Raw genomic sequence first — 21,351 nt, forward strand, 5'->3', positions numbered from 1 at the left:
GTCCAGATTTCTTTGCTAGAAACGGTGCTAGTCTACCAGGCACATTCTGCTAAAAGCATTCCTTAGATAAGAATTCTGCTAACAGAAACCATTTAGTTTGATTGACAGGGGTCTAGCATTAGTATGTTAAGAGGAGATTAGGCTGTGTCACCCACCTTACTTCTTCTTAGGAGTGTCTCTCCTCCCACTTACCCCTCCACCGTCCCCCAAAAAGATGGATCAGAGACCTGTTGCTTACCTCCTTCCTCTCCAGCAAATAGTTAGCATGAAATTGCATATATCCTGTGGGCCACAGTTGCATCCAATTCTAATTCGGCAGACTCTAGTAAGAAACTGAACTGTTGGTGTTGTTTTAATTTTTTCCTCAAATCCTCTGCATACTGAAAATTCTAATAAAAAGCATGGAAATAGAGCAATTATGAGAATCGTTATTTACCTATGCAGAACATATTTTCCTTTCAATTTTATTTCTGAAATACGTTATGCAAAGCTTCTTGTTGCCTGCCCCCCTACCACATACTATGCCATTAAATGTGTGAAATTCTAATTATTAGAATTTTACTTTTACAAATTTGGGCTTCAATGTTTAGTAAATAGCATACTTACTTAGAGAAAAACTGGTAATTCTTTAAGTCAGATGTAGCCAATAGTTTCCATTTTGTCTGTTAACTCTTACTATTTTACAATCGCTACCTAAAACACTGTGTTAAGAATCCTGAAGCTAGTTATAGATATAAAAACAATAAAAGTACTATGAGTAATTAGTCATTTTGGTAATGAGCATGAAACTTACCACTCATAATCTTAGTTATTATTAAACATTTACCATTTAGTGAGAATGAAGGGTCTAAGTCTAGTTTTGATAGAGATGAAAACATGATCTTATGCCTCAGTTGCCTGAAACAGTTCCAATTTTCACCTGTTTACTCAGTGTGTATATATATATATATATATATACATACATACATATATATATATATGTATATGTATATGAATATACACAACCTGTATGCCCAGTGTATGTGTGTATATACATATATATATGTATATGTATATGTGTATATATATATATTCCATCTCCCCTCCCCCGCCCTGAGAAGAAGTCTCTCTCTGTCACCCAGGCTGGAGGGCAGAGGTGTGATCTCGGTTTACTGCAACCTCCACCTGCCAGGGTCAAGTGATTCTCCTGTATCAGCCTCCGAAGTAGCTGGGATGTTGGGACTACAGGCATGTGCCACCATGCCTAGCTAATTTTGTATTTTTAGTAGAGATGGGGTTTCACTATGTTGGCAAGGCTGATCTTGAACTCCTGACCTCATGATCTGCCCTCCTCGGCCTCCCAAAGTGCTGGGATTACAGGTGTGAGCCACCACGCCTGGCTACCCAGTATAATTTTTAGACTAATACTTTGTACCATTCAGTCCCAAAAATGTTCTATGAGGGTGACATGTTATTAGAGATAGAATAGAGGTATGCTAAAATATTGTATCTGTAGATACATCTAGAGTTAGAATGCAAGAAACTGAATTGGGAGGCATTAGACTTAAGGTCCTTCTTATGAATCTAAGAGATTACAGAAAATAATATTAACTAAGGGACCTTAGAGACAGTCACAAGTGGAGGAGATGCAGGCATTAGTATGGGAGGTAAGAGCCTGTATGATTCTCAAGGTTCCTTTACACTTGAGATCTTGGCTTAACTGTCATATCTCACTGACTGTGTAACTGAAACCCAGAGTGTTTAACTGAATTATTCCAAGTCACACAGCTTGTTTTTGGCACATCTACTGATTCCCAGATCGAGGCCTCTCATATACAGCATGGTTGTAACACCATTTTTATGTATCTCAGGACCCCTGTGGTGGATCGAATATGAATTGAATGTTTTTGTCTCCTCCAAACCCCAAGTTGAAATTTAATCCCCAATGCAACAGTGTTGGGAAGCGGGGCCTAATGGAAAGTGTTTTGATCATGAGGGCTCTGACCCCATTAATGGATTAATGTCATTTTAAAGGGCTTGAGGGAGGGAGTTTGCTCTCTGTTACTCTCTTAGCCTTCCACCCTTTGCCATGGCATAATGAAGCAAGAGGGCCCTTGCCAGATACTGGCCCCTTGATTTTCAACTTCCCAGCCTCCAGAACTATAAGATATAGATTTCCATTCTTCATAAATACCCGGTCTGTAGTATTTTGCTATAGCAGCATCAAACAGACAAGGCAATAGTGTCCCCTAAAAGCTCACATTCACCCAGAACCTCACAATGTTGCTTTATTTGGAATTAGTGTTCTTTACAAATATAATTAAGGATCTCAAGATGAAATCAGTCCAGGGTTAGGGTGGGCATTAAATCCAATAACTGGCATCCTTATAAGAGGAGAGGACACAGAAAGACTTAGATACACAATGTGGAGACTGCCATGTGAAGTGAAGGCAGATTGACGTAACCCATCTGCTAGCCAAAGAATGACAAGAATTGCTGACAACCACCAGAAACTCATGTACAGTAGGCAAGCCTCAACATTAGCTTAGCCCAGGAGGGTCCTTGGCTTTACTCAGGAAAGAATTCAAGAGCAAGCCAGTGGTGGAAGAAACCAGGTTTATTGAAGCAGCAGCGCATAACAGAATGGCTGCCCCTTGCATAACTGTGCTAACCCATCGGCAGTGTACCTACAGTAGCATCGTACAGCAAAGCGCCTGCTCCATAGGCAGAGCAGCCTGGAGCAGCAGCAGCAGCAGCAGTATACAGCCACAGTAGCCGTCTGGAGCAGCCACTGGAGCAGGAACAGCGGCCACAACTGAAGCCACAGCTGCAGAGGCAGCCCCGGCATTGATTGCTGGCTAGCTATATTTATATCTACTCTTGATTATATGCTAATTAAGGGTGGGTTATACATAATTTTCTAGAAAAGAGGTGGGGTGTTCCCAGAGCCACATAAGGTCACTTCTCAGTTGTTGCCAAGGCATGTTGCCATGGCATTTGTAAACTGTCATGGCACTGGTGGGAGTGTCTTTATTTATGAACAGTGTGGGCACCAGAAGTCACTTTTCTCACCATCTGCTGGTTTCAGCAGGTTTCTTTACAGCATCCTGTTTTTGATCTGCAAGGTCATTACCAGTGCTCAGAAAACAAGTTCTGCGGATCTCTCACTTCAAAGCTAGAAAAGAAGCATGAAAAAGACTTCTTCACAGCCTGCAGAAGGAACCAACCCTGTCAATATCCTTATTTCAGACTTCTTGCCTCATAAACTGTAAGATAATACATGTCTGTTGTTTTAAGCCATGCGGCTTTTGGTACTTGGTACTTTGTTACCATGGAATAATTATACTCTAGGAAACTAATACAGCAGCCCTCCTCATTAACAAAAATTTCATAAAGATAGATTAAATTGTAATTTGTATAAGGCAAGGGTGAAATTTTCTCTATTTATATATCTTTTCCATTATTCTTTTCATGGTATGGATAGAAACCCAGAAAAGCCTGAATCCTCCTGCATGATTTATTTTTCCTTTTTTCATTGTTTCTTCAACCTCTAATCCCCACCCTGTAACCCACCCCAACCAAAGTCAGTTTCTTAGAGGGCTACATATATGAACAGAGGTTACGTGAAAAACAAAGTATTACCTTATTTAATGGAATAGCACCATTTATTTAACCTTTAAATCAGAGAGCTGGTAAAAATTAGATTGGAGAATATAGATCAAGCCTGAGGCTTAAATGGGATCCCCTGGATCCCTCTGAATTTAAGTCCTGAGATGGAAAGAAGTGAGGTATGGCTCTGGTTCCAGCTCAGAGCTACTAACCTTGCCGGTGTCTGGTTCTTATATGAAAAGGAGAAACAGAAAGGTCAAAAGAGTGCCATCTGCACGTGTGCATTCCACCCTTTTAATGTTACCAGACTGCAGTCACTAGACTCACTAATAACTATTATCCAATTCAAACTCTAGACTGATTGAATTAGCAAGTTCTCTTATCTTGGAGGGGAGCTTGAATTAAGTGAGGAGAGGTAGAATCTTCCTGTTAGGGAAAATAGTACAACAGTATTTTCTTCCTGTTAGACCAAATTGATCCCAGTACTTTGCATACACCTAAGCAGTCAATAAATGTCTATTGAAATAAGATACTCAGTTTAAATAATACATATTAAATACTTTACTGCCATCAATTTATTAGGTCCAACTCTGACTTGCTTTTGCTCAGGCCAAAGGGAAACCTCAACATACATTTGCTTTTAAATCCATTCATTTATTTCAAGCCTATATAAAGTGACTATTTAATGGCAATTTTTCTGGTAGGCACTTAAGATCAGAAATAATGAAACAGCTCATGGAGCTCAGAATCCAATGAGAATATGAACAGAAAAATAAGCAAAGAAGCATGATACTCATCATAAATGTCATTGAATAACAGCTAATACTGAATATCAGGGGCTAGAAGATTAGGAAAGGTGATACTGAGATGAGTCTTGAGTGATGAGTGCAGAGAAGTACAATCAGGGAAGGTAGGCAGAAAGTAGAATATTTGAAGCAGAGAAGAGGGCTTATAGAAAATTCTGAGGAGATGACAGAGGACTGTGTAGAAACAGGAGCCACACACACAAAAAAATTTAGACTCTCAGGATTATGGGGTGCTGAAAGGTAGAGGTAGAAAGGCAATTGGAGGTCATGCCCTGGTGGGTCAGAAGGGACCGAATTCCATATTTAAAACTAGAGATTGTGATACTCATGATGGTAGTGGCATCTTGAAGCAAAGGCTACATAGTCATGTTCAGCATATTCTAATTGAAGAGATTCATGTAAAGAGTGTGGAGTCATTTACCTAGGAAGTTAATTTATCATAAAATTTTTATTATAAATAAATTATAATGATTCAGATATTTTATAAGTAAAATTTATAATAAAACTAATATGTATTAACTACTGTTCCAAGCACTTAACAACATATCCTCTGTCATAATACAGAACCCACCAAGGTGAGAACAATTATCATCCTGTTTTACAGATGGGAAACTGAGGGATGGAGAGGATATCTTGCCCCAAGTGACAGGTCCAGTCAAGCCAGCTTCAAACTCAGGCTGTTAAATCAGGAGCATGTTCTTTTAATCAGCACATTACAGGGTGATGATGGACCACCAAAACATACTTAATGTGGGTGCCCCGTGGGTTTTCCTCTCAGTTAGTCCTGAAACTCGCAATACAAAATCAGGAGCAGCTCTACTAGGCCCTAAGCAAAAGCCTCACATCAAATAAGTTGTATTCCCCTGACATCTATTTTTTTTTCATTTTTTTAATGTATCCTAATTCCAATATCATTCCCTTGTCATATTCTTTGCTCCTTACAGGCATTTTTGTAATGAACATAACCTTATTTTCCTGCTACCAACCAATGGGTACTTGGTTTTTTCAATCAGTTTATGCTGTTTATGAATTGCTATCTCATCTTTTCCTGGAGTTAAGCCTGAGTTTTCATAGCTCTCATAAACAAACCACAGTGAGTATATGACTCACATGTGAACAGCATCTGGCTGAATCTGAGTAGGGGAAATCACTTGTGGCTTGATTGGTATATTAGCATACTAAGGCTATTATAATGAAATGCCATAGTCAGGTAGCTTAAACAACATAAATTTATTTTCATGCTCTTCTGGAAACTGGAAGTCCAAGATCAAAACTCTGGTGAATTTAGTGTCTTCCAAGGCTTCTCTCCTTGGCTTGCAGATGGCTGTGCCCTCACCCTGTGTTTTCCCTGTGCTTGTGTACCCCTCGTGTCTCTTTATGTGTCCACATTTTCTCTTTTTATAGAGACACCGGCCAAATTTCATTAGGGTCCACCCTAAAGGCCTCATTTTGACTGAATTATCTCTTTAAAGGTCCTATCTCCAAATAAAGTCACATTCTAAAATACTGGGAGTTAAGGCTTCAACGTATGAATTTGGAGACCAGGACACAACTCATCCCACAGCACTCAGACTAAAAACATGAACATCACATAGTTGTAGGGCACAAAGCAGCTCTTACGTGTTTACATGAACATCTGACAATGTATCTTTCAGCAGATTCTGCAGATGCAATCCCCTCATATGCAGCATTTTCCCTTATAAATGATCAAGGCAATAACAGAGAAATTGAGGCTGAGAGTCTTGTGAAAGTTTGCTTGGATTCAAATTTCACCTTCACTACTTGCTAGGTAGACAAATCACTAATGTGATTGGGCCTCAGTGACCTCCTCTGGGGGTAATAACAGTGCCTATCTCATAGGGATTTTTGAAAATCGAATCTGATAATGCTTACAAAATATTTAACGTAGTCCTTTGCATATCATAAGCACTTCACAGACATTAGAAATCATCATCATTATAAATGGCTAAAATCTACATATATAAACACATGTATGTGTATGTGTGTGCATGTGTGTGTATATATGGGTTCATTAGTAGTCTGTACTTATAGAGATGAAAGAGCAACATAAAATTTTACAATAATACAGTTTCCCAAATTCCCAAGGAAGCAGGGACAGTGCTTATGGTGATTTGGTTTGAAAACTTACACATGAAGTAGTTGTCTTCCTAGTAGAGGCAAATCTCATAGGTTGGTTCACTTGACATCTATTCCCAAGAATGCTCTCCTCCAACACAGGGGTAACAGGAGCCAGATACTTGATTTTCGGGGTCAGCTTATGAGAATAAAGCAAAGTCTTCTAGAAAGAGTTCCCCTGCCTAAATCAAAAGATAAAGTCCAGTTGGTACCAATATTTTTTTTAATGTTGTTCTCTAATAAAGGGGACTAGAACACCTTAAAGAAATGGCCCACTCTAGGATTGAGGTAGAGAAAATACAAGATGAGTAGGGAGCACATTGCCAGAAAGAAAGGAAGTGCTCAAAACAAAAACGATGGGTGTGTATCGAAGAGACCCAGGAGTCAACTGAAAAAGCTCCCAACAGCCAAAACTGAAACCATATCAACAACAAAATAAATAAAGTAATATTGGATTATAACCCAAAGCATAAATTTTCACGAGTATACACACACACACACACACACACACACACACACACACACTAGACAAATATATTTATATTAGAGACAGGATCTTTCTCTGTTGCCCAGACTAGAGTGAAGTGGCACGATCTTAGCTCACTGCAGCCTCAAACTCCTAGGCTCAAGTGATCCTCCTGCCTCAGTCTCCTGAGTAGCCAACACTATAAGCATGTACCAAACATGTGACTATTTTTTAAAATTTTTTTTGTAGAGACAGGTGTTACTATATTGCCCAGGTTGGTCTCAAACTCCTGATCTCAAGCAATCCTCCTGCCTCAGCCTCCCAAAGTGCTGGGATTATAGGCATGAGCCACCGTGCCCAGCCTATATATTAATAAGGGATTGCCCATATAAATAAAAGAAAGAGAAGAAACACATCTCTTGTGCAGCATTTTGGTTAACACTGCATGTGCCTTCAGAGATGGCCTTATATTACTTAAGAATCTATGGATTATTATTTATGACAATCACAATGGTCCAGACCTGAGATTACCACCTGTTTGAGCTTGAGATTTCTCAGATTGAATCTGCTCTGCTCTGACTAAACCACAGTTTAAGGGACTCTTCCTTCCATACATCCTCCACCTGTTGATGACCAGAACTCACCTTTTCTCTTGTGGGTGAAGGATGAGGGCAGTGAGGGTAGTTGTTCCACAGGGTAAATAAGGTAAGGACCAAGCAACAGCTTAAGGCAAACATGGGAACCACTCTTGGCAGTTCATGGGCAATCTCTGGCTGTGCTATGGACACTAATGATGGCATCATCAGCGTAGCCCCTCAAAACGCAACAAGAACAGCACTCACTCAAGAGAAGCTAAACTATCTTGGGCTGCTGATTCTACTCATCCAAGAAAATCTGCTCAGTTCTGGCCCCTCACCTGGGACACACATTCCCCTTACCCCTTGCACATTGTCTATGCCCTCCTTCCCCTCAACAAGGCCTCAGGAAATTATTACCTGGTCTCATTATAGAAGCCTTTCTCTTGTCTTCACATATTGCAGTTTTATTCCCTATGGCTTGGATTTTTATTTATTGGTCACTAAGTTTTAAGATCTTGAATCTCAAAACTATCTTAATGTGGCCATATCCTTTATTGGAAGCACTTAATGAACAGCTTAGATTAAAGAGGGCCAAATGATTGCAGAATTGGAAAAAAACAGTCGTTAATATTTTTTAAATATTCTACTTCATTTTCTCTCTCTTTTTCTCCTTCCTTTCCTTCAGTCCTGAAGCATCTGTGTATTTCAATCATTATAATGCAAGATAGAATTTCTCCAGGGCCTTATAATGTGTATGGATGAGATGAAGAGGTAAATAAGAGAATACAGTCACCTTTTAGATAAGCCTTGAAGGATGGGGAGCTAACACACAGGACTTGGAAAGGGCATTCTTGGAAGAAAAAGCAGCCTGGAACTAAGCAGGCAGCAGAGGAGGGCCCATTTATAGGAAGAATAGCTTGGCCAGTTTGTTTGGAGCACAGGCTTCCAATGCCAGGAAAGCTAGTTTGTCCTTTGCACCCATGTTAGGACATGCTGGAGTCCTGAGAGGAGGGGAGAGGCATGGTAGGAACACGGCCGAGTAAGAGATACTGCTGATCATCTGAAGGACAGATAGACGAGAAGAGAAAATAGAAATGGGAAGTCTGGTCTAACACCTTTTATAACTATCAGGTGAGAGATAATGAGGGCCTAAACTGGCCAATGACAATGAAGAAGAAGAACAGTACAATCAACATGAGACCACAAAACAGTCAGAGCTCATCCAGCACCCACCAGTCTGCCAGGCACAGGGCCTCAGGTTTCACCAGGATTACTTCGTTCAATTCTTACTGCAGGTCAGTGAGAGCTACATTATTATTACCCATATTTTACAGAAAAGGAGACTGAGACTGAGGTTGGATGGCAGTCCTTGGGGTGATCAAGACGTGTCATCTATCTATTCATTCCCTGGACTCCAGGCTGTCCTTTGGTCAATGGAATGTTGTGGATGTGACACTGTGCCGGTTCCAAGCATCCCTTTTGGGAGGACTTGAGATTTTCACCTGTGCCTCTTAGAGAATGCTTGCTGGTGTGGATGCCCTTCCTCAGAACCCAGTGCCATGCTGTGGTTAATCCAAGCCACACAAAGAGGTCATACATAGGTGTTTAGGTCAACAACTCAACTAAGCTCCCAGCGGACAGCCAACACTAACTTCCTGCCATATGAGAGGGTCATTACGGACGTCTAGTCCATGTGAGTCTTCAGATCATGATACCACTCCCAGCCAACAACCGCACAAAAGACCACAAGTGAGAACCACCCAGTCAAACCGAGCCTGGCCAACACAGAGAATCATAGGTTTAAGCCACTTAACAATGCCTGCTTTAAGCCACTAAGTTTTGGAGTTTTTTTTTTCCACAGCAATAGAAAACAGAAGCAATTATTAATAATGTCCTTTGTCTCGCACAAGTGTTCTGCTATGGACAATAGATCGCATAGCTAACCTAGCTAAGTAAGTGTTGAGTAAGTATAAATGTTGAATTTAAATGTTTGTTAAGTGAATAATGAAATAGATGGATGGATTTAATGGATGCATTCGAGTTGACTGCCCCTAGTTAGTTTGTTAAATGATTGGGGAGACCCTTCTTCACTTTGGCCAGCAGCACCGTTTGCAGAAAAAGAGCTAGTGGTTGCATGTACCAGATCACACCATAGCCTCGGCGCCTCTTCTCAGGCTACTCTTTACCACCATGGGGAAGTAAGGGTGGGGCAAAGCAAAAAACCTGAGTATGAGATAAAATCTATTATGTGGTCTTAATAAACTCTAGAGTGGACACTTTAAAAAATGATCTAACTTTTCTTCTAAAATAGAAATTATGTCCAGCTTTTATAATGGCTCAGGCTTTCCTTAAGCACTTTTCCCATAAATTTTAACATGAGCATCCGTGGTAATGCTTAACTGCAGGTAATATATTTTTTAAGCCATATTTTTCTCCAAGAGCTCATTAAAAGCACTCACTCTGCTAATGATTTCTGAGCCTCAAGTTAGACTTATTAGTGCACAAGGAGCAATAGATGCCTAAATGTCAGGTCTATTTACCAGTTGAAAATGCTATTGCTGTAGAGGCATTTGTTTTCTGTGGGACATGCTGATTGTGGTTAGTTCACTCCATTTTTCTTGATGGGAAATGGTCCTGAATCCAAAGCTGTTTTGTCCAACCAAGCTTCAGCATGGGGAATTATACTCTGGATCAGCACCTTGCCAGTGTGGGTTTAGCTGAAGGAATTATTGCTGATGCTGCCTTGGAGTCTTCCTTGCCTTCTGGCCAGACCCTAAATCTGCAATTTTATTTATCATTTTTGTTAGTAATGCTTGTTATAGGGCCTAGAACAAATGTCCAAAACAATAAAGGTTTGTCTGCCTTAGTTTCACCTCTTTTTCCTTCTTTCTGTATCATCTGCTTCTAGTTGATTAATCTTTAAAAATTTTAGATTCAATCTCCTTAATAATTCAGAAACCCAACCCCTCTCAGCTCCATTCTTTCTCTTGTTACCTGAGTCCAAGGCCACCATCATCCCTCTACTGGAATCTTGTACAGTCTTCTAACTAATATCACCCTTGTCCATCCATTCTCCACATTGATACCAAAATGATAGTGAGCTTTGCTCCATTCATACTTAAAACACATCAGTGACTCTTCGTCCATCTCTTATCACAAGAAAAATTCAAATTAATCTTGGCATGCAGTCAAGGCCCTTTTGATTTATTCTCCCTGTGAACCCAGAAAATTTGAGACAGATTTCAGTGAATTTAGAAGGTTTATTTTGCCAGGCTTGAGTATGCACACTCATGACACAGCCTGGCAGGAGGTCCTGGCAACGTGTGTCCACGGTGGTTTTACACATTTTAGGGAGACATGAGACATCAATTAACATATGTAAAATGAACATTGGTTCAGTCCAGAAAGTCAAGACAACCTGAAGCAAAAGCAGGGCAACTGGAAGCAGGGAAGGGGCTTCCAGGTCACAGATGACAGACAAATTGTTACATTATTGTGAGTTTCTGATTAGCCTTTCCAAAGGAGGCAATCAGATATACATTTATCTCAGTTAGCAGAGGGATGACTTTGAACAGAGAGGGAGGCAGGTTTGCCCTAAGCAGTTCCCAGCTTGAATTTTCCTATTAGCTTAGTGATTTTGGGGGCTCAAGATATTTTCCTTTCACATCCCAATATGTTCTAGCTACATTTCTCACTCAACGTATCTAGGCAAAGTATGGCTCAATCAAGCCAGACTCCTCATTCTCATAATATATCAGGCACTTTTCTTCATTTTGTTTTATTGTATGATTTTCTTCCAAAGTCTGGAATATTCTTCCTGATGTCTCAGCATGTCAAAATTTATGTTTTCTTTACGACCTAGTGAAAATGCTTTCAACATCCTCAAATTCTTTTCTAACACTTTCTTAGGATCCCCAAATTTCAATGAATTACTCCCTTTTCTGTCCTCTCCCCACCCTCCCACACTCATCCTGTTTGTGCTATTGAAACTCAACACAAAGGCAGCAAAGCACAGGGGTGACAGCTCAAATTTGGAGGTTGCCTGCTGCATTTAAACCAAAGCTCTGCTGCTCACTTGCCTTGTGACCTTGAGCAAATTCTCTGTTTCTCAGTTTCCTCAACAATAAAATGGGAATAAGGATGGTGTCAAATTACAGCACGGCTATGATAATTAAATGACTTTATTATCTGACCCATTGAAAGTGCTTTGTAAGCATTTCTTCAATAAAAGAAAAGAGCACCGATCTCCTGACTCACTGATCAGAAGTTCTCCAAGCACATCTAGCAGCGTCAGTCTCATCTAGGAAAGTACTAGAAATGCAAATTATCAGGTCTCCTGTCCAGCCTACTTAATCAGAAACTCTGAGCATGGGACTCAACAATGTAACAACCTCTCAGGATAATATTGACTCATGATGAAGTCTGAGAACAACCCTACAGGTGATCTCGATGGTGTCTTTCAGTTCTCACCACTTGTGGATTGATTACAATCCTTCTGTTCAATCATTGAAAACTAGACTATCCCATTTCAAGGCAATTTTAAATGATTGGAAAGGAAAGTAAGGAATTCAGTCAAGAAATTGAAAGTGAAAAGGGAAACAACGTTTCTGTTTGCAGGAGGGAAAAAAAGGAGGCAAGAGGAAAAAGAGCGCTTAGAGGCGAAAAAAGCCAAGGGTGTTTCTTTCTTAGTTCTTCCTTTTCTCATAAAAGCAAGAAGCATGGCATAGACTATTGATCTAAAGATTTACTGATAAGTTGTTTTTATTTCTGCACTCACAAAACTTGCTTTCCTTCTTCACTTTGATTGACTTGGGAATCCTATCTTTGGGGCAAGAGCAATGAAAAAAATTGTTTAAAACTGCAACCAATTTAGTGTTTATCACTCAACATAAATATGTGTGAAAAACTGAAATAAGGCACAAGATGGGTTGCATGTAGCACCAAGCAGGGAAATAGTTCTTTCCAAGACTGAGGTCATGCAGCAGATACTGTTGCCAAATCAAAAGACATTCTGAAATATTCTAGACATACAAAAAGGTACAAAATAAATATCTGTGCATTTAACAAGCAGCTGAAGGACCTTCATGCACCCAGATATTCCTACAATCGATTTTCAAAGGATGAAAAGACATTTATGTATTTAAAATGCTATGTGACTATTAAAATTAATTTTAAAAGCATAGCACAGAGCTTATTACAATAAATGCCCACTCCCTTCTTGTGCCCCTCCTCTCAAAATGTGCAAACAAGCTGTCTGACAGTAGGACTTCCAGACTGAAAGATGCCTTTGTGAGTAGGTTTTTGGATGGTGAAATTGTTACAAGTGAATAAAACAATTATTGCTGTTTTATTCTCCAAATGAAATAATGTATTCTTACAGGAGGTGTATTTTACCCTTTAATAAATAAAGATTTGTGCTAAAAATGCTTTGGAAAGCTCTCAGGGATAATTCCACTATTCATATGAAATATTACAGATTCTAAGGGTGAAAAAATGAATGCTATTTAACGCTGATGATTGTGAAGGTTTTTCTAAGCATGAGGGAAAAATAGGGCCACGAAAGTCTAGAGAGAAATTAAGCAAACATGTAAAATCAACTAAATATAATTTCCACGTGCTCTTTATTGATTTCCCTGGAACTCTGGCTTGATAAGATAAAACAGAAAATGTAAAAGGCTATTTGGATTTCCTCTCTTCTTTTCTTGGTTAGTCTTGCTAATGGTCTATCAATTTTATCTTTTCTCAGCAAAACTGGCATACAAGGGACATACCTCAGTGTCATAAAAGCTATCTATGACAAACATACAGCCAGCATAATACTGAATGGGGTAAAGTTGAAAGCATTCCCTATAAGTACTGGAACAAGACAAGGATGCCCACTCTCACCACTCCTCTTCAACACAGTACTGGAAGTCCTAGCCGGAACAATCAGACAAGAGAAAAAATCTACAACCAACTCAAATCAGTAAGAAAAAACCTAACAATCCCATCAAAAAGTGGGCCAAGGACGTGAATAGACAATTCTCAAGAGAAGATATACAAATGGCCAACAAACATGACAACGTGCTCAACATTACTAATAATCAGGGAAATGCAAATCAAAACCACAATGCGATACTACCTTACTCCTGAAAGAATGACCATAATCAAAAAATTAAAAAACAGTAGATGTTGGCATGATCACATGATGATGAGGGAACACTTCTACACTGCTGGTGGGAATGTAAGCTAGTACAGCCACTATGAAAACCAGCATGGGGATTCCTTAAAGAGCTAAAAGTAGAACTACTATTTGATCCAGCAATACCACTACTGGGTATCTACCCGGAGAAAAAGAAGTCGTTATTCGAAAAAGATACTTGCACATGCATGTTTATAGCAGCACAATTCGCAATTGCAAAATTGTGGAACCAGCCCAAATATCCATCAATCAATGATTAGATGAAGAAACTGTGGTATATAAATGTCATGGAATACTACTCAGCATAAAAAAGGAATGAATTAATGGCATTTGCAGCGAGCTGGCTGAGATTGATGACTATTATTCTAAATGAAGTAACTCAAGAATTGAAAACCAAACATCTGTTCTCACTAATATGTGGGAGCTAAGCTATGAGGATGCAAAAGCTTAAGGATGATATGATGGACTTTGGGGACTTGGGGGGAAGGATAGGAGAGGAGTGAGGGATGAAAGACTACAAATAGGGTACAGGGCATACTGGTTGGGTGATGGGTGCAACAAAATCTCACACATCACCACTAAAGAACTTACTCATTTAACCAAATACCACCTGTACCCCAAAAACTTATGGAAAAATAAAAATAAATAAAAAAGGAAATGTAAAAGAACATAATGTTTACTTTTAGTGAGCAACTTGCTGGTGAAAGTCATTGTATTAAGTACTTTACAGATGTGAATTTGTTTAGTCTTTATAATGACTCGAGTTGGTAGGTATTGTGAGGCTCTTCTTCTAACTGAGAAAATCAAGCTTAAGAAAGGTCACATGACTTGTCCAGAGTCAGTGTTGGGAAATGGAGGTGTTGGGGCCTAACTCCTATATTTTAACCAGTGGCCATTCAGAATATATTTGCAAAGACTGAGGACCCCTAGTCATTTAGGAAGCAGATTGCTTCCTAAATGAATAGATTGCTTATATCGTCCAATGTCATCTTAGGGGTAAGGAAACTAAGGCTCCAATGGGAAAGGCACTTCTCCAAGGTTACAGAGCTGAGACTAGCATGTAGGATTCCTGAATCTGTTTACACATTCTCACTTCCTCTTTTCACTGGTCCAGGTGGAATGGATCTTCTTTCCCTCCAAAAATCTGCTTTTTTGTTCAGCCATATTCTAGCTAGAAATGACTATTTCTCCTGTCACTCCTTCAAGTCTTTGAGGGCTCTGAGCTCCTCTCTGAACAGGCTGAGCTGCAGACAAATTATACCCATATGAAGGGTTGGGCTGCTTTTTGAGCTCTCTCATTTTTTCAGTTATATTCTTCCCTTCCATCCTTCATGTTTTTCTCATAATTGGCCTATATACACACGCATTTTTGTAGCCCTAGAGGAGAATGCTCTGCTCTAGGAGCTGATAAAGTTTCCTTACTGCATAATCTCCATCACTTTTTAATAAAGCAAGTGATAAGTAGTTTCAAGATTGAAATAAGTCAAGCAGAGGCCTCTGATCGGTCAAGAGTCTGATCTACCTGGATTATACTGTCACAAAGAAAGGGCACCTTTTTGGCTTCCCATACCTTAGCCTAACTTGCATTGGTGTGAACAGTCCTTACATTCCAGGGCTGTGACCACACGTGTTGGGAAGAGTCCATGGCCAATAACAATTTAAAAGTGAGAAAGCCATAGATGATTCTCTTCTTTCTGATGCTCACACAACAGGTACAGTGTTTCAAAGTTTGGGCTTTGCACTTTAACAAAGAAATAAAATTATTTTAGAGTAGTATTGTCAAATAGAAATAAATGTGAGCCAAATATAGAACTTTAAATTTTCTGGCAGCCACATTAAAAATAGTAAGAACAGATGAGATTAGCTTTAATATTTTATTTGTTCTAATATATCAAAAATTATCACTTCTGCGTGTAATAAATATAAAAATTGTTAATGAGATATTTTACTATTTTTTCATATTGTCTTCAAATCCAGTGAGTTTTCTATGCTTATCACACATCACAAATTGGATGCTAAGTTTACAATAGTTTAAGTGAAATATGCTTCTACCAAGGCAATAAAGTTATATTTAATGGAAAATAATTAAAATTAAAATTAAAATTTAGTTTCTTGGTTACGTTATCCACATTTCACGTGTTTAATATCCCTGGGTATCTTGTAGCCACCATATTGGGCAGCTCATCTTCAGATGCTAAAATACGGCTTTTATGATTTTTTATTAATAGTATTAAGGACCTTGTAAAATATTCAGTCCTTATTAAATGTTATTGAATTCTTACTAATTGATAAAATTATTTTTAAAGCCACTAAAGCAAACAAAAGAAGAAAAAATTAAGTATGGAATCAGAAAGAAGGATGTTTGTTTTATGTCTCCTAAGTTAACTGTCCTTATCTGTCAATGAAATGCTAAGTTCTTCAGTACTACCCAAAGTGTATCTGTGGACAAATGGTTCAAAAGCAAGCAAGTTTGTGAAATGCTGAGTACAAACCCATCTCACCAGATATTCACGCAACAGACTGCCATTATCATTTCCATTCACGGATCAGAGATTCAGAGCAAGCCTTGCTGCATGCTATGTGCTTATCTTTGGTCTACAATTATCTTTCTTCTTTCTCTCTCTGTTTCTTTTGGCAATATAATTAGTAAGTATGAGCCCACAACAATATAGAAAATGCAGAACTTTAAAGTAGCTTACAATTTTTGCCTAAGGCAATCATTATTCCAGCCCAATCCTATGCTTATGATTATGATTCCCTTACTTTCACTTGATAAATATTTATATCACATATGTTTTATCAAAATATGATACATAGTTTATTACAGAGTCATACTGTGGTGAGTTATCATGTTACATATAATTTTGAAACCTACTAGACACTGACTCAGATTGAAAAATCTATAAGCTATCTCTTCAAGCTTTGTTCAAGCCTCTGTCATCCCTAACTCTATCCCTAGACTATTTTATTACTCTTTTAAATAAATTTTGCCTAACTTAAATCTTTTCTCTCTTCAGTTTATCTTCCATACTACCTTCTTAGTTACCTTTCTAAAATATAAACTTAACCATATAACTCCCCTGTTTAATATCTTTTAGAGATGCCTCAATCACTAAAAGATAAAATTCAAATTTCTTATAAGATTATATTAGACATTTTAAAATTTCCTTAGTCTTCCTATTCCAGTAGACACTGCTATACTTCAATGTGACTTTGCCATTCATCTTATCAGTCTTGGAGTTCTCGCTCCATTCTCTTTAATCTGGGCTAGCTTTGTAGCTTGCTTTGATTAATATTATGTGGCAAAAATGACAATGCAACATTATTAAAAAAATTTTGTCTTAAATTCTGGGATACAAGTGTAGAACGTGCAGGTGTGTTACGTAGGTAAACGTGTGCCATGGTGGTTTGCTTCACCTATCAATGCATCATCTAGGGTTTAAGCCCCACATGCATTAGCTACTTGTCCTAATGCTTTCCCTCCCCTAACTCCCTGACCTCCAACTGGCCCTAGTGTGTGTTGTTTCCCCCGCTGTGTCCATGTATTCTCATTGTTCAACTCCCACTTTTGAGTGAGAACATGTGTTGTTTGGTTTTCTGTTACCGGGTTAGTTTGCTGAGGATGATGGCTTCCAGCTTCATCTATGTCCCTGCAAAGGACATGATCTCATTCCTTTTTATGGCTACACAGTATTCCATAGTATATATGTACCATGTTTTCTTTATCCATCCTATCATTAATGGGCATTTGGGTTGGTTTCATGTGTTTGTTATTGTAAAATAGTGCTGCAATAAACATATGTGTGCATGTGCCTTTATGGTAGAATGATTTGTGTTCCTTTGGATATGTACCCAGTAATGGGATTGCCAGGTCAAATAGCATTTCTGGTTCTAGATCCTTGAGGAATCACCACACTGTCTTCCACAATGAAAGAACTAATTTACATTCCCACCAACAACGTAATAGTGTTCCTGTTCTCCACAGCTTCACCAGCATCTGCTGTTTCTTGATGTTTTAATAATCACCATTCTGGTTGTCATGAAATGTTATCTCATTGTGATTTTGATTTGGTGTTTTAATGGTTTTTGTTAAGGGAGTGCCCAATTGCTCGATATAAAATTTGGGACATCCCAGGTTGAAAATACAAAATCAAGCAGCTTTTTTGATGTCTGTGAGAGTTATAGCTTTTCAGCAAGGACATGCTATAGCCCCTCCTGAAAATAGATATACAATAACTAAAACAAATTTAAATCCCACAGAGATTGTAAGCTGGATAAAATTCACCTGAAGATATTCAAAGTGAGACACTGGGTCCTGACCATGATTACTCTTTACAATTTTTTCCAGGATTATGTGGCTGACAGGTGGCACATAACCTAAAAATAATCTCAGCTTGTTTTTAAAGTTTTCTTACTAATGGTGATTAAAAATACTAACCCATTTTTCTATTCCATGATGAGTAGTTTCATGAAGAAATTTAGTTAATATCCACTTGAAATGATCTGGTGCCATAAGCAACCACCTTGAGCCTTCCAGAGATTATATCAATGAAGAGTAGAACCAGAATTTTTCCACTCTTCCTTTTCACAGTTTACCAGAGATTTATCCTTTGAGAGCTTATCTTGGTGAGCATAATGATCTGCTTGAGTATTTCCTTTAAGTCGTGTCTCTTCCCATGAGCTCCAAAATTTATAGTCATCTCTGTAGGTAGTAGGAGTGCATCTAAAAGTTATTTTACTTATTGTCCATTTTTAGAAGGGTCCCAACAGACATAAGAAGCCCCCTTGTCTTGAAAGCATACCAAAGTCATGTACTACTCCAAAAGCATATCTGCTGTCTATCCACCTATCCATCTATTTACTTTCTGTCTGGAATTTAGCTAGTTGACAAACACTAGTAAGTGCAAGAAGTTCTGCAATCTGGGTGATTTTAATTCTAGTAGAGGACTACATTCTAAAAGCCTATCTTCTTAATTTATTGATGGCACATCCTGTTTACCGGCTGACTTCTAGTTGGTTTCAGTTTTGAGATATGATTCATCAACAAATATTAGACCAGGTTTCCCAGTGGGTTCTCTAATATATCTGAGTGAGGCAAATAAAGTTCCCTAACTAAAATTAGACAGTCACGATGCTGCATTTACTTCAGGTGGGGCAGGAGAGTGATAGGACTCAGCATGTTGCAGAGATAAATAGTAATGTGAGAGGAAGATAGAGTATTAGATGCGAGTAAGTTGGCAAAATGTGTTATGTATACTCAGTCGATAGTAATGTATGTGCTGCATGAGGAACCGTGATGTCAAGCAGAGAGCCTAGAACTAGTTCAGCACAAGCACTGCAAAGTTTCATAGCTGCACCTGTTGTCCTAGGTCAAGAAGGATAAGCCATCACAACTGAGTCAAAATTGAGGCTGTGGTGAGCAATAGGGTTTTCATGAATCCCGTGAAACAGAGCTAAAGCCCTAAGGGCATGTCCATAACACTCATGTAAAAATTAATGGGGTAGATTTTTGTATAATAGTTAGGGATGACTAAGAAAGGAAGCTATTGAAGAGTCTTCTTCAGATTACAGAAGACCTGCTCATGTTTGAGTTCCCAGATCAGAGGATCTTTTACTTGGGACTTAGCCAGTTTATAAAGAGAGATTGCAATCACAGAAAAAAGTTGGTCCCCATTGTCTGCAGTATTTAGTCATATCTAGAAGATCTCTCTGTTGCCACCTTGAAAAGGGTCTAGAAATAGTTTTAATAGTCTTTAATCTAAAAGGAGAGAATGTTTTTTCCTCCTTAAATGGGTCATGCCCCAAATAATGGGCTGTGTTCTGGAAAATTTATAATACGTCTTTGATATACTATGTTCTTTTTCTTCTAGGGCTGAGACCAAGTAAGTGGGAACCTTTGTTCAGTAAACCTTCCTTGTTTACTGAACAAAGTAAGAGATCATCTACATATTGTATCAGAACAGAACCACAAAAGAAATTCATGAATCATGTAAATTTTAATTAAAGACCTGGGAAAAATAGAAGGAGGTTTCAGTGAACCTCTGGGGCATGGATGTCCAGGTATATTGCTGTTTTCCCCAGAGGAAGGCAAAAGGGTGTATTCTGCTCTACAGACACACTCAAGAAAGGCCAAGCAAAGATCTGTGACAGTGAAGCTAATGGTGTTAGGCAGAATTGATTAAAAGATGGTAGTTGAGTTAGGAACTAAAATTCACTGGCATCTGAGGCTGGCACTAACAATAGTCTTAAAAGGCCCATGCCAGTGTTCTACCCTGTGATTCTCCTTATAACAAACTACACTTTTAGAGAGTGCAACACAAAAGAGTAACACAAATGAACACATAACAAAAAAAGGATGAAAAGAAGGGCTTGGTTTTGCCAAAAAGGCCAAACAAATGGTAAGGGATAACAAAACCAGGGTATCAGACACATAATAAATAGCCAAAGAACTCACCACAAAGAGAGTAGAGTTCAGACCTGGTGCTGACTTGCCAACATCATTGTGGACTTGACAAGTGGCAAATAGTAAGGCACAGGGGGTTTTGCCCCAGCTGAAGGCTAGAGTCTGTGGTGATAGGCAGAGCAGACCTTCTTGATGGAATTTCCAAGAAAACTGTGGAAATAAATAAAAATCACTCAAATGAGAACAAACAAATGTTATTTATTCAGAGCTTGCTAAACAAAAGAGTCACCAATCACCAATTATGTTTGGCAGAGACTCAAATGCAAGTAGAGTGATGTGACAGATGTACAGTAGAAAAAAGGAAGGCATTAGGTATGCCTAAGTGGAGGTTGTTGGCATGGGGAAAGTAGAAACAGGCTAATTAGAAGTGGATCATACTATGTGATGTGTTAGGAGTACGTATTTGGCTTCCCGTAATTGGTTCTAAGTTAGACATACAAGCAAAAATTATGGAATCTGGCAATTATTTACTAGGTCCTTACTGATGTTGAAGAGGTTGTGGTTGGGCTTCAGGCTGGTTGTTACAGAAGTTGAGGTCAAAGTTGCATTTTTATATATGGCTTGGCAATTTTCTGTTTGTATATTCAATCTCCCGCCATTCACTGAGTTTTTGAAGATGTTGATCATATTGGTAATGTCATCCACAGCATTGGCAACTTATCCAACAAAGGCGTGCATGACCTGAGCATTTTACCAAACTTTCTGAGTAGTCCAAAGAGTGGCTTATCCATAGAGATAGTTGGAACATGAATGGTTAGCTGGAATGATAATAAGTTCTTCTAGGCTTATAACAAATCCTCAGACTTGAACTTGCAGTGATTCTTCAAATCCTAGGGGGTAAAGACCAGCAACAGGGCAACCTAGAACGTCAATAAGAATCTAGGCAGATTTTAGTTCCCGGTGACTACAAGTCTAGAGGTAGAAATAAAAATGGAATCATTCTTTTCAAGGCTGTTAGTTTGTAGCCAGATGCTGAAGGAAATGGGAGTAATTGAAAATCTGGTAAAGGTTGACAGTCAGTGCAAGGTTAACAATCTATGCAAGGTAAATGCCAAACTGAAGTTTCCACAATGAGAGAGAAAGCTTATCTATAAAGTTTGCATATCTATCAGTTACCTGCAATTTGCAAAGAG

The 21,351-nt window shown here is 38.7% G+C and overlaps 1 long non-coding RNA gene across 1 annotated transcript; it reads right to left on the reverse strand.

Annotated features, from left to right (window-relative positions):
* Positions 1 to 237: 237 nt before the first annotated feature.
* On the reverse strand, positions 238 to 21,351 carry LOC108296847. Its single transcript, XR_005198461.1, has 3 exons — positions 20,210 to 21,351; positions 6,544 to 6,712; positions 238 to 389 (listed from the first exon to the last, which is right to left on the reverse strand). It is a non-coding gene; the product is annotated as an uncharacterized LOC108296847 (long non-coding RNA).

The sequence above is a fragment of the Cebus imitator genome, unplaced genomic scaffold (genome assembly GCF_001604975.1).
Source record: "Cebus imitator isolate Cc_AM_T3 unplaced genomic scaffold, Cebus_imitator-1.0 Scaffold747, whole genome shotgun sequence".
Lineage (NCBI taxonomy): Eukaryota > Metazoa > Chordata > Mammalia > Primates > Cebidae > Cebus > Cebus imitator.